The sequence below is a fragment of the Diabrotica virgifera genome, chromosome 8 (assembly GCF_917563875.1).
Source record: "Diabrotica virgifera virgifera chromosome 8, PGI_DIABVI_V3a".
NCBI lineage: Eukaryota > Metazoa > Arthropoda > Insecta > Coleoptera > Chrysomelidae > Diabrotica > Diabrotica virgifera.
The window spans coordinates 897,827-910,169 of NC_065450.1; the positions used below are offsets into that span (position 1 = coordinate 897,827).

The following is a 12,343-nucleotide window of genomic DNA, read 5'->3' on the forward strand; positions in this document are numbered from 1 at the left end:
ACCCAAAATTTTCTTAAAAAATTTTCCGACAAGAGGGAAAATTTTAGAAAAATTGTGATCTGATATTTGCTTACATACTCCTTGAACAACGACAAACATCGTTCTGTAGTTTTTTTTTAAATTAAAAAAAATTGCCGACACAAGTATCAGGTTATAAGTAGTTATATTCCAAATCAAAAAATCTAAGTGTCCGACAAAAATATTGGGTCAAATCCAAAGTCGGACAAAAAATTTAATTTTTATTAATAAACTGTCTTTTAAACAATACTGGGTTCGTGCAACCCTTACCTTTAAAACCATTTTTCCGACAACATTAGTAGGTCATAAGTAATTATATTCTTAATCAAAAAATCAAAGTGTCGGACAAAAATATTGGGGCAACTCGACAGTCGGACAAAAAATTTAATTTTTATTAGTAAAGTGTACTTTCAAATTATGCTGGGTTCGTGCATCCCTTATCTTTACAACCATTTTTCCGACAAAAGTAGTAGGTTACAAGTAATTATATTCTTAAACAAAAAATGTAATTGTCTGACAAAAATGTTGGGGCAAACGAACAGAAAACTTATTTCTTTTAGGCTATCGACGAGGAGGTATTATCAAAAAAAAAAAAAAATTTAAAACAGTGTTTTTCGGTTACTTTTGAATCGATTTAGCTGAAAATTAGTACACACGCTAAGTAAAGCATTTAAAAGGGTATGACGTAGATCGGAACCCAAAATTTTCTTAAAAAATTTTCCGACAAGAGGGAAAATTTTAGAAAAATTGTGATCTGATAATTTGTGTACATACTCCTTGAACAACGACAAACATCGTTCTGTATTTTTTTCTCGAATTAAAAAAAAAATGTCAGCACATGTATCAGGTTATAAGTAGTTATATTCCAAATCAAAAAATCTAAGTGCCCGACATAAATAGTGGGGCACATCCAAAGTCGGACAAAAAATTTAATTTTTATTAATAAACTATACTTTTAAACTATTCTGGGTTCGTGCATCCCTTATCTTTACAACCATTTTTCCGACAAAAGTAGTAGGATACAAGTAATTATACTCTTAAACAAAAAATGTAATTGTCTGACAAAAATGTTGGGGCAAACGAACAGGAAACTTAATTCTTTTAGGCTATGGACGAGGAGGTATTATCCAAAAATATTTTAAAACAGTTTTTCTCGGTTATTTTTGAATCGATTTAGCTGAAAATTGGTACACACACTAAGTAAAACATTTAAAAGGGTATGCCGTAGTGCTGTACCCAAAATTTTCCCAAAAAAATTTCGGACAAGAGGGAAAATTTTAGAAAAATTGTGATCTGATATTTGCGTACATACTCCTTGAACAACGACAAATATCGTTCTGTAGTTTTTTTTCTCGAAATAAAAAAAAATTCCGACACAAGTATCAGATTATAAGTAGTTATATTCCAAATCAAAAAATCTAAGTGTCCGACAAAAATATTGGGGCAAATCCAAAGTCAGACAAAAAATTTAATTTTTATTGATAAACTATACTTTTAAATTATGCTGGGTTCGTGTATCCCTTATCTTTACAACCATTTTTCCGACAAATGTAGTAAGTTACAAGTAATTATATTCTTAAACAAAAAATGTAATTGGTTGACAAAAATCTTGGGGCAAACGAACAGAAAACTTACTAACTTACTACTTTGTAACTTACTACTTTGTCGGAAAAATGGTTGTAAATATAAGCGATGCACGAACCCAGCATGATTTAAAATTATAGTTTATTAAATGTAGTAATGAAACACAGACTTACTCACAATCATTTATTATAGTTATTACTATTTATTATAGTTTATTAATAAACATTAAATTTTTTATCCGACTTTGGATTTGCCCCAATATTTTTGTCGGACACTTAGATTTTTTGATTTGGAATATGACTACTTATAACCTGATACTTGTGTCGGAAATTTTTTTTTTCAAGAAAAAAAACTACAGAACGATGTTTGTCGTTGTTCAAGGAGTATGTAAGCAAATATCAGATCACAATTTTTCTAAAATTTTCCCTCTTGTCGGAAAATTTTTTAAGAAAATTTTGGGTACTGCTCTACGTCATACCCTTTTAAATGTTTTACTTAATGTGTGTACCAATTTTGAACTAAATCGATTCAAAAATAACCGAGAAAACTCTTTTAAAATTGTTTGATATTACTTTCTCGTCGATAGCCTAAAAGAATTAAGTTTTCTGTTCGTTTGCCCCAAGATTTTTGTCAAACAATTACATTTTTTGTTTAAGAATATAATTACTTGTAACTTACTACCTTTGTCGGAAAAATGGTTGTAAAGATAAGGGATACACGAACCCAGCACAATTTAAAAGTATGGTTTATCAATAAAAAATAAAATTTTTTGTCCGACTTTGGATTTGCCCCAATATTTTTGTCGGACACTTAGGTTTTTTGATTTGGAATATAACTACTTATAACCTGATACTTGTGTCGGAAATTTTTTTTTATTTCGAGAAAAAAAACTACAGAACGATATTTGTCGTTGTTCAAGGAGTATGTACGCAAATATCAGATCACAATTTTTCTAAAATTTTCCCTCTTGTCCGAAATTTTTTTGGGAAAATTTTGGGTACAACTCTACGTCATACCCTTTTAAATGTTTTACTTAATGTGTGTACCAATTTTGAGCTAAATCGATTCAAAAATAACCGAGAAAACTCTTTTAAAATTTTTTGATATTACTTTCTCGTCGATAGCCTAAAAGAATTAAGTTTTCTGTTCGTTTGCCCCAAGATTTTTGTCAAACAATTACATTTTTTGTTTAAGAATATAATTACTTGTAACTTACTACCTTTGTCGGAAAAATGGTTGTAAAGATAAGGGATACACGAACCCAGCATAATTTAAAAGTATGGTTTATCAATAAAAATTAAATTTTTTGTCCGACTTTGGATTTGCCCCAATATTTTTTGTCGGACACTTAGATTTTTTGATTTGGAATATAACTACTTATAACCTGATACTTGTGTCGGAAATTTTTTTTTATTTCGAGAAAAAAAACTACAGTACGATATTTGTCGTTGTTCAAGGAGTATGTACGCAAATATCAGATCACAATTTTTCTAAAATTTTCCCTTTTGTCCGAAATTTTTTTGGGAAAATTTTGGGTACAACTCTACGTCATACCCTTTTAAATGTTTTACTTAGTGTGTGTACCAATTTTCAGCTAAATCGATTCAAAAATAACCGAGAAAAACTGTTTTAAAATGTTTTTGGATAATACCTCCTCGTCCATAGCCTAAAAGAATTAAGTTTCCTGTTCGTTTGCCCCAACATTTTTGTCAGACAATTAAATTTTTTGTTTAAGAGTATAATTACTTGTATCCTACTACTTTTGTCGGAAAAATGGTTGTAAAGATAAGGGATGCACGAACCCAGAATAGTTTAAAAGTATATTAATAAAAATTAAATTTTTTGTCCGACTTTGGATGTGCCCCACTATTTAGGTCGGGCACTTACATTTTTTGATTTGGAATATAACTACTTATAACCTGATACATGTGCTGAAAATTTTTTTTAATTCGAGAAAAAAATACAGAACGATGTTTGTCGTTGTTCAAGGAGTATGTACAAAAATTATCAGATCACAATTTTTCTAAAATTTTCCTTCTTGTCGGAAAATTTTTTAAGAAAATTTTGGGTTCCGATCTACGTCATACCCTTTTAAATGCTTTACTTAGCGTGTGTACCAATTTTCAGCTAAATCGATTCAAAAGTAACCGAGAAACACTGTTTTAATTTTTTTTTTTTTTTGATAATACCTCCTCGTCGATAGCCTAAAAGAATTAAGTTTTCTGTTCGTTTGCCCCAACATTTTTGTCAGACAATTACATTTTTTGTTTAAGAATATAATTACTTGTAACCTACTACATTTGTCGGAAAAATGGTTGTAAAGATAAGGGATGCACGAACCCAGCATAATTTGAAAGTATACTTTACTAATAAAAATTAAATTTTTTGTCCGACTGTCGAGTTGCCCCAATATTTTTGTCCGACACTTTGATTTTTTGATTAAGAATATAATTACTTATAACCTACTAATGTTGTCGGAAAAATGGTTTTAAAGGTAAGGGTTGCACGAACCCAGTATTTTTTAAAAGACAGTTTATTAATAAAAATTAAATTTTTTGTCCGACTTTGGATTTGACCCAATATTTTTGTCGGACACTTAGATTTTTTGATTTAGAATATAACTGCTTATAACCTGATACTTGTGTCGGAAATTTTTTTTAATTGGAAAAAAAAACTACAGAACTATGTTTGTCGTTGTTCAAGGAGTATGTAAGCAAATATCAGATCACAATTTTGCAAAAAATTATATTGCCTCGCAGACTTAAAATGCGTTTATCTCGAAAACGGTTGAGTTTAACGAGATGAATATAGTAACCTTTTTTAAGTATAAATGTTAAGAGAATAAAAGTGTTGATTCAAAAGGTATGTAGAGTGAGAAATAAAACAATTGATCCTATTAAATGAGCGCTGAAAGGCGTATGTGGCGCCCTCTGGATAAGATATCATTTTTGGTGGTAAATTTAGATTTATTGTCCCGAAAAACCCCTGCTTACCGAATTTCGTGTTATTATCCCATGCCTGTTAGGAAATATTCAAAAATAAATAAAATAAAAGTTTAACTTTATCACCTTGTATTTCGGTTATTATCAACTTTCATACTAAGGTAAGTTAGCTTATATCGACCTATTTTAACCTCAGGAATCTAAGGTTAAGCTATGACCCATTCTTTACCAAACACCCTGTATATGTACACTCTGGACCAAAATTAATCAACCACCTTAAAAATGGGTTATTTTTGATGGTTTGTATTTTATAAACCTCTTGTCCGATTTAAGTGATTTTTTCGTAACATTAGCGCCTTATTCTTTAGCAATATCCCTGTAGTAATATTGTCGGTACACACATAATTTTTATTGCAAAGCTAGTGTATGAATCAAACTGTGTTTTTTCTCAAAGTTCGCATCACCCCGTGGAATATTCTAGCATCTATAAAATACTAAAATTAAAACCTAACTATAGCCTCATTCCTTCTCAACATTCAGTTTTTTCATTCATTAGTTTATGTTGGATAATAAAAAAGTTAAGGACTTTAAAAACTAGCCATGCTTTTCATAGACAAAGTGTGTTTTTAAAGAAGTATGGCAATAAGGAGTAATTGTGCATGACAAAATAAAGTCAGTTTGCTTTACGAGAAAAACGTATGTCCACAAATGCATCGTTTCCGAGATAGGGGGTGTTGAAGTTTTTCTGACAAACTGACGATTTATTTATTGCTTTAAAACCAGTTGAGATATGCAAATGAAATTTGGTGGGTTTTAAGAGGTAGTTATTGCACATTTTTTAACTACAGTTAAGAATTTAATATTCACCATTGGCGCGCATACGGGTAATATGAGCCGAAAAATACGTAATTTAATATGAGGTCAAAAATGTATAAAAATTAATTTTTTTTAAATTGTACCAAAACGCCCCATTATTTTTGTCTGACAAGTGGGTCCAATATGCATTACACATGTAAAAAAATAGTACAAAATAAAAATAACATCTGTGGTAATAAATAAAAAATTTTCAGGAAATTGACATCTTCGGCGCGTCCGACTGCGCATATGCCCCGTGAAAATTGTCCGACAAGGTTACCACATTATTGTAAAAAGGTTTTATGGTAGATACCGTTAAAATTATCCATCTGGTAATAAATTTATTATTTTCATAAATTTTAAGTTATTTTTTGGGTGTAACTACAATGCATATTTAAAATGCGTTTATCTCGAAAACGGTTGAGTTTAGGAAGATGAAAGAAGTATACCTTTTTTAAGTAAAACTTATAGGAAAATAAAAATTTTAATGTCAAAATTATACAGAGTGAGGGATAAAAAAAATTGAACGTAATAAATGAGTGCTGAAAGGCATATGTGGCGCCCTCTGGGCAATGCATAATTTTTGGTAAGGAATTTAGATTTCTCGACTCAAGAAACCCCCAGATATAAAATTTCACGTTGTTATCTCATACCTATCAGGAAATATTCAATAATAAATAAAAAAGAAGTTTGATTTTGACACCCTGTATCTCGGCTATTATAAACTTTGTACTAAGGTAAGTTAGCTTAAATCGGCCTATTTTAACCTCAGGAACCTGAGGTTAAGCTATGGCCCATTCTTTACCAAACACCCTGTATGCATAAAAATTACTTTTTCTTTTAATTGTACCAAAACGCCCCATTATTTTTGTCCGACAAGTGATCCAATATGCGTTACACATGTAAAAGAACAGTACAAAATAAAAATGACATCTGTGGTAATAAATAAAAAATTTTCAGGAAATTGACATATTCGGCGCGTCCGACTGCGCATATGCCCCGTGAAAATTGTCCGACAAGGTTACCACATTATTGTAAAAAGGTTTTATGATAGATACCGTTAAAATTATCGATGTGGTAATAAATTTATTATTTTCATAAATTTGACATATGTAGCGTGTCCGACGCGTCATATGCCCCAATATTTTTGTCCGACAAAATTGTTTTCGTTGTTTATATGATAAAATCCATTGATTAAAATAGAATGACCAATGTGGTAATAAATTTTTTTCTTGCATAAAATTGACAACTTCGTCACCGCTTGACAGACAAACGCCCCACTACCATAATGCGCCAAGCTCAAAATTTGTCCGACTTCACCCAAATAACAAGTACAAAAAGTTTCAACGGTGTGGTCATAAATAATAATTGTATATGCGGGCCCAAGGCCTATTAATAAAAGCGTCAAAAATGCCGTTTATATCACACGCAAAACCAAAAGTAATTGCCAAAGTCAATAATTTTAACTCAATTTTATTTAAAAAAGTGCCTTTCTATACTTTCCGTTTTGTTAAATTTTGTAAAATAGATTTGTTTTATTTTGATTTTTTAATTTTAATCAACCTATTTTGGGTCCGCCACTGGAAACGTCACTTTGACGTAAAAGGTGCGTTTAAACGAGGTAGAAATTCAAAAAATTGGCCACTGGATATTAAAGGGTGTAAACTATTCAGTGATTGTGACTGTATGCTTCTTTTCATGAGCATTTTCCAGTGCGTCACAAATGATACAAAAAAAGGTAAGTACGTGATAATATACATTTTAGTGACACGACATTTTAGTTAAATCCGACAGTTGTCAAATTTTATTTGTAATTTGGCATAAAAACAAATCAATTTCTTTATTGCATTTATAAAATGGTATTTTCTTTGATTTGTATAGTCTTTTAAATTGTTCAGATTATATTCGTAGATATATTATATAATTCGCAAATTATTTTATTTTAATTATGGCGCCATCCATTGACAACTAGAATAAATGTTATAAATGTCACCGACGAAATGTAATCACCGACGTGCGTTTTTTTCTGTCACATACAATTTAATGCGTTAGAAAGAAATCGAAAAACTGTGACTCACTGAAAGATCCTCATGAGAAAAAGCATACATGCCTTAATTGTCCAACAACCCTATTTTAAATATCTCATTGATCATACCTAATTACCGCCGATAATTAAATATAAAGACAATAGGGTAACGGGTACAGTGATTGGCCACTTAAGGGATTTAAAATTGAATTAAAATTGTAAATTGGTATATTTTAATGTGAAATATTTTGTAAGGGTTTTTTAATAACAATGAAACATCAAATTTTATGAAAACTCAGGTTATTTTAGTAAAAATAATAATGTACATAAAAAATTAACACAAATTTAAAAACATACAAAATTACACAGTTATTGGCCATGCAAACATAGTTATTGGCAAATAGAATTACAGTTATTGGCCACTCATAAAATTCCTAATTTTCTTTTTTTGTTTGTGCAGTTAGGGCACACAAAACTATTTAGATTTTCAATTTCTTGTTGTTTTTTAACACAACTGAGCCTCTGACACAAAATAAACATTTTATTCCAACTTTTGATTTAGAAATATTTTAGGAACAAGAATAGCACACTTCTGTATACAAAATATTATTATTTACAGATATGTTGGTGTTGCCTGATGGTTTCACCAATATATCTGAGAGAATTTGTATTTTTTCATGTTCTGGATATCCCTCTGTTTCGAAAAACAACTTTCTTTTAGCCGACTCACCAGCACGTTTTTCTTTGCTGGTTTCCAAATTTGCACATTTGCTTTGGGAAGTTTTCCTCAAATTTGATGAATTCTAATTGTTGGAGACATCAAAAGATACGTTATCAATTGAGAGCAGAATAGCGTTTTCCTCTACAGAATCAGGAAATTGGTTCTGTGGCAGTTCGTGGTTTTCTTTGGCGTTAATCACTTCTGGTATATGTACTCTAACTCCACTTCTTAAAGTAGTGCTTTTAATTGTATGATCAAGAAGTGTGTCTGATTTAAAAGTACTTGTATCTACAATATCACCTGTATTTAGTGTAACATTTTCTTTATTCTTCACAACATTTTGACATTTTTTGCTCTCGGAATTGGCTCTTGTGGCAATTTTTTATTACTTTCATTTTGGTTTCTTTATTTTGTTTACCTTTATTGTTTGCTTTTGCGTCAATTCGCTTTTGTTTTCGTTCTAATTTTATTTTTTCTTGTTCGTCTTTCTCTTAAATTTTACGCCTCTCTGCATTTTGACGATCTGAAGAAGTGAGCACGAAAGGCAACCGTTCTGTTTGCTTTTTACCCTTTCTTTCTGGGGTTTTTGGCCAAAAAAGAATTTGTCAATTGAGGTGTCAATTTCTTTATATAATGAGTTGTCTTGATTTACTAAAGGCAGATTGATGTCGATTGAATATCAAAACTCATTGTATCTTCTGTGACAATAGTATCTTTTTGTTTGGGTTTTCTCGTCTAAACTTTAATACTGCCCGGTTCCAATTTGCCTTTAATGGTTTAAATTCAGCAACATCTGCAGGCTGTATAATTCTGGTCGTATTGGGATATAATGCCACTAAAATAATTTGTAACTTTGAGCATAATTCACTGGTTTGTATGGTTAAGTGAGTTTTATATCCATCAACGAACAAAATGACTGGAAATTTAGTATTTTTTGCAACTAGGTACTTATATAAGACGTTTCCTATGTATTCATAAAAGTTTTCATTCTTCATCCATCCCGTATCGCTACAGCCTATGCCCCATTCTCGAGGAACTGAATTTATAACATTGCTAGGAAGTCGTTTGTATGGGTAAATAGTCATCGGTGCTGATATTTTTTCAGATGCTGCAAACCTAAAAATAACCGTCAAATTAACTTTGGAGTGATGTTCTATTTGATATACATTTTTGCTTCCCTTTACAGCCAACACTCGTTTATTTTTGGGACACAAGAGGAAGCAGGTTTCATCCCCATTAAAACACGTGAAGGGTCTTGAAGAATATCAAGGTAACGTTTACGGTGTAAATATTCTTGAACACCGGTGAACCATTTTCTTATATCTTTTTCAGACACAACTGAACTTCCTGCTGTTACCGCTTCTGGAGTTCGCTCGCTTAAATCTGGATGTCTCTTTAAAAAGGATCTATACCAACCTCTTCCGGGCCGATTGTCAGTAAAAGGATTAGCACATGTATTTGCATCAACAAAATCTTTAACCAAGTCTTGTATATTTTCCACTCTTACTGGAAAACCTTTGTCTTGGCATGTTACTATCCAATTCTTTAAACGATTCTCTTCCTTCAAAGAAAGAATAGGATTGGGACCAAGGTTAGTTTTTTCATTAAATTTTTCGCTTGCTCTAAACTGCAGTGTTGCTCTTGGCACATTAAATTGTTCAGCGGCATTCCGTTGGCTCATGCAATTTTCTATGGCCTGAAAAGCAGACTGAAGATCTTGTCCTGTATATTTTTTGTGATACGTTTTATCTTTCCGGATATTTGGCATTTTTTATTCTAAAAATAAAAATCATTTAATAGTATCTAATAATGTTATCTACAATACGGACGTTTCAAATTTGATTCAGATTGCCCGCATTGGCATTAATTTTATAACAACTAAAATAATTGTAGTTTTATAAAAACGAATCTGGACAAAAAATATATTCTTATTACACATTACAGTTATTGGCCACCCTGTGGTTTAGTGATTGGCAGTCGGCCAACCACTAGTTATTGCCATAAAAAATAAGAAAAAATGCTTGAAATATGTTGTGTTGGGCCAAACTAAGCTAAAAGAGCCCAAATTATAATAAATATTTTAATTTAAAGTAGGTACAGTAATTGGCCGGTAGGCCAATTATTATAATACGGACATATTTAAGATACAGTGCTTGGCCACTAAAATTTACCGCCAAAAAATTATAACCTTACTATTAAAACCACCAATAACGTAAGATGTACCCCACTAAATCATCACAAAACATTAATATAAGCAGATACACAATATTATTAGCCAAGATAACTCACCTCATGAATGGCCTTCCTTAACAAATTCTTTAAAAAACTCTTAAAACTGGATGCACCTGTTAAGCTTCGAACAACACACGCTGTCACAACTAGACAATATTAACTGAGAGAGATAATGGCTAGACCAAATATATAGCAATGTTGCCGAATTGCAATGCAAATACATTTATTTCTTTATACTTTCTAAAAATCTTAATATTTCGGATTTTTGTGAAAGTGGCCAATCACTAGTGACCGGCCAACAACTGTACCCGTTACCCACATACCCTGTACCCTGTACCCGTTACCTAAAATCCATCCAAACTGACGATGCTTGAAAACAAACGTACCGTTAACCCTCACAAAAGCGAATTATAACGCTAACAATAAACCATTTTCGTTTGATGTTCTGATCTATTTGAGTTTAATGGTCAAAACAGTGACACAACGTTATAAATATGACACGGTATATTATCTATAATTGCCTGACTGGTCCATCGATTACTATGTGCGCTGCCGTTGAGAAAATCTATGATTTATAGCTCTGTTTTTAAAATGAAAACACATTTTGACATGTACAAAAATGTACCCGTTCAAATTTGTTAGCGGACTAACTGTATTTTTATTGATGAGATTACATCTATAATACATATATGAGTTATATCAATAGGTTTTATGAAAAAGTTATGCAACGTTAATTGTTGTACATAGTTAGAAGTAATGTTTTTAATCGAGTTGTTGTGTTTGTACTAATATATTGTTATGATCTGCTTTCTATTACTTTTATATTAATTATTATTAATTTGATTAATTATTGAATTAACGCAAATCATACATAAAAATATTAAGAAAAAATCTCAGGGTGCCTTTTGTCAAAAAAAATTTAATTAAATTCTCTTAGGTTATACTTATCCTTTCTCGTGGCTTCAGTATCTCTTAGTTGATCCTTATCGGGATAAAATAGGAAAAGGAAATAAATAGAAAAATCATAAATCAACACATACAAATACCTTTATTATCAAAAGCAATGCTCTATAAATTTATCAATTAAATCCTGTGGGCATAATTGTCCAAAAGAAACTTTTACCATATAAATTAATCTAATTCAAACAAATATTTATCGCTTTGTTCTTGATACCCTTAATAAAAAACAAGCTAAACAAACAAATTTGATATTCGCAAATTACTTATACTTCCTATTAAATTTTTGAAATGTCGGAATCTTAAATGCATATGCTTTTACGTAAAAAAATTTAACTTCTGATTATAAAGAAAATCTATCACATAGGTTATTGACTGACCTTTTTGATTCACACACAATGATGTCTCCTTTTGACCCAAACAGCTCCTCCTTGTTGATTATGTTAGGCTACCAATCAAAGCCCTCTCCTTTCTCAGCAAACAATCCAGCAGGATACCAGCAACTATTTCTCCAAAACGCAAGCCAGGCCTCTTTTTGCCAGTACTCGTTCAATAAACTCCAAAACTCTCTCCTCTCTTTCTCTCAACAATAATCTCCTGAGACCCAAGTATCTTTTTTACTTGGTGTCACAAATAATTTTAATAACGATAATTCTTTTAACTTACTCTCTTGGACTTTACAGAATCAAAGAGGTATTTCTTCTCGATTTGATTTGTCTCTCGTTTAACTTTTCAGCTACTCTCACTATCAAAACAACCACTAGTACTTGCTTCTCAACTACTCACGAAAACTTTTGATTGCTCTTCTCGAATGCCGGTAACACAACAATCTTTTCTTTTCCAAACAGTCTCAACATTCAAACAAAACTGTCCCCATTCCAAATTGCCACGCCAATCAGAAACATTTCTCTTTCCCCATTCTTTTTTTCATTCGAAACACCCACTCATACTTTCAAAAATATTCCTACCATCATAATAATTACTTTCGGGAAATTCTACAAAATTTAC

General features: G+C 31.2%; 1 protein-coding gene across 15 annotated transcripts in view; it reads right to left on the reverse strand.

Annotated features, from left to right (window-relative positions):
• Positions 1-12,343, reverse strand: part of LOC114337883 (prominin-1) — a 940,102-nt gene that overhangs the window by 415,327 nt on the left and 512,432 nt on the right. The gene's annotated exons all lie outside the window — the stretch shown is intronic.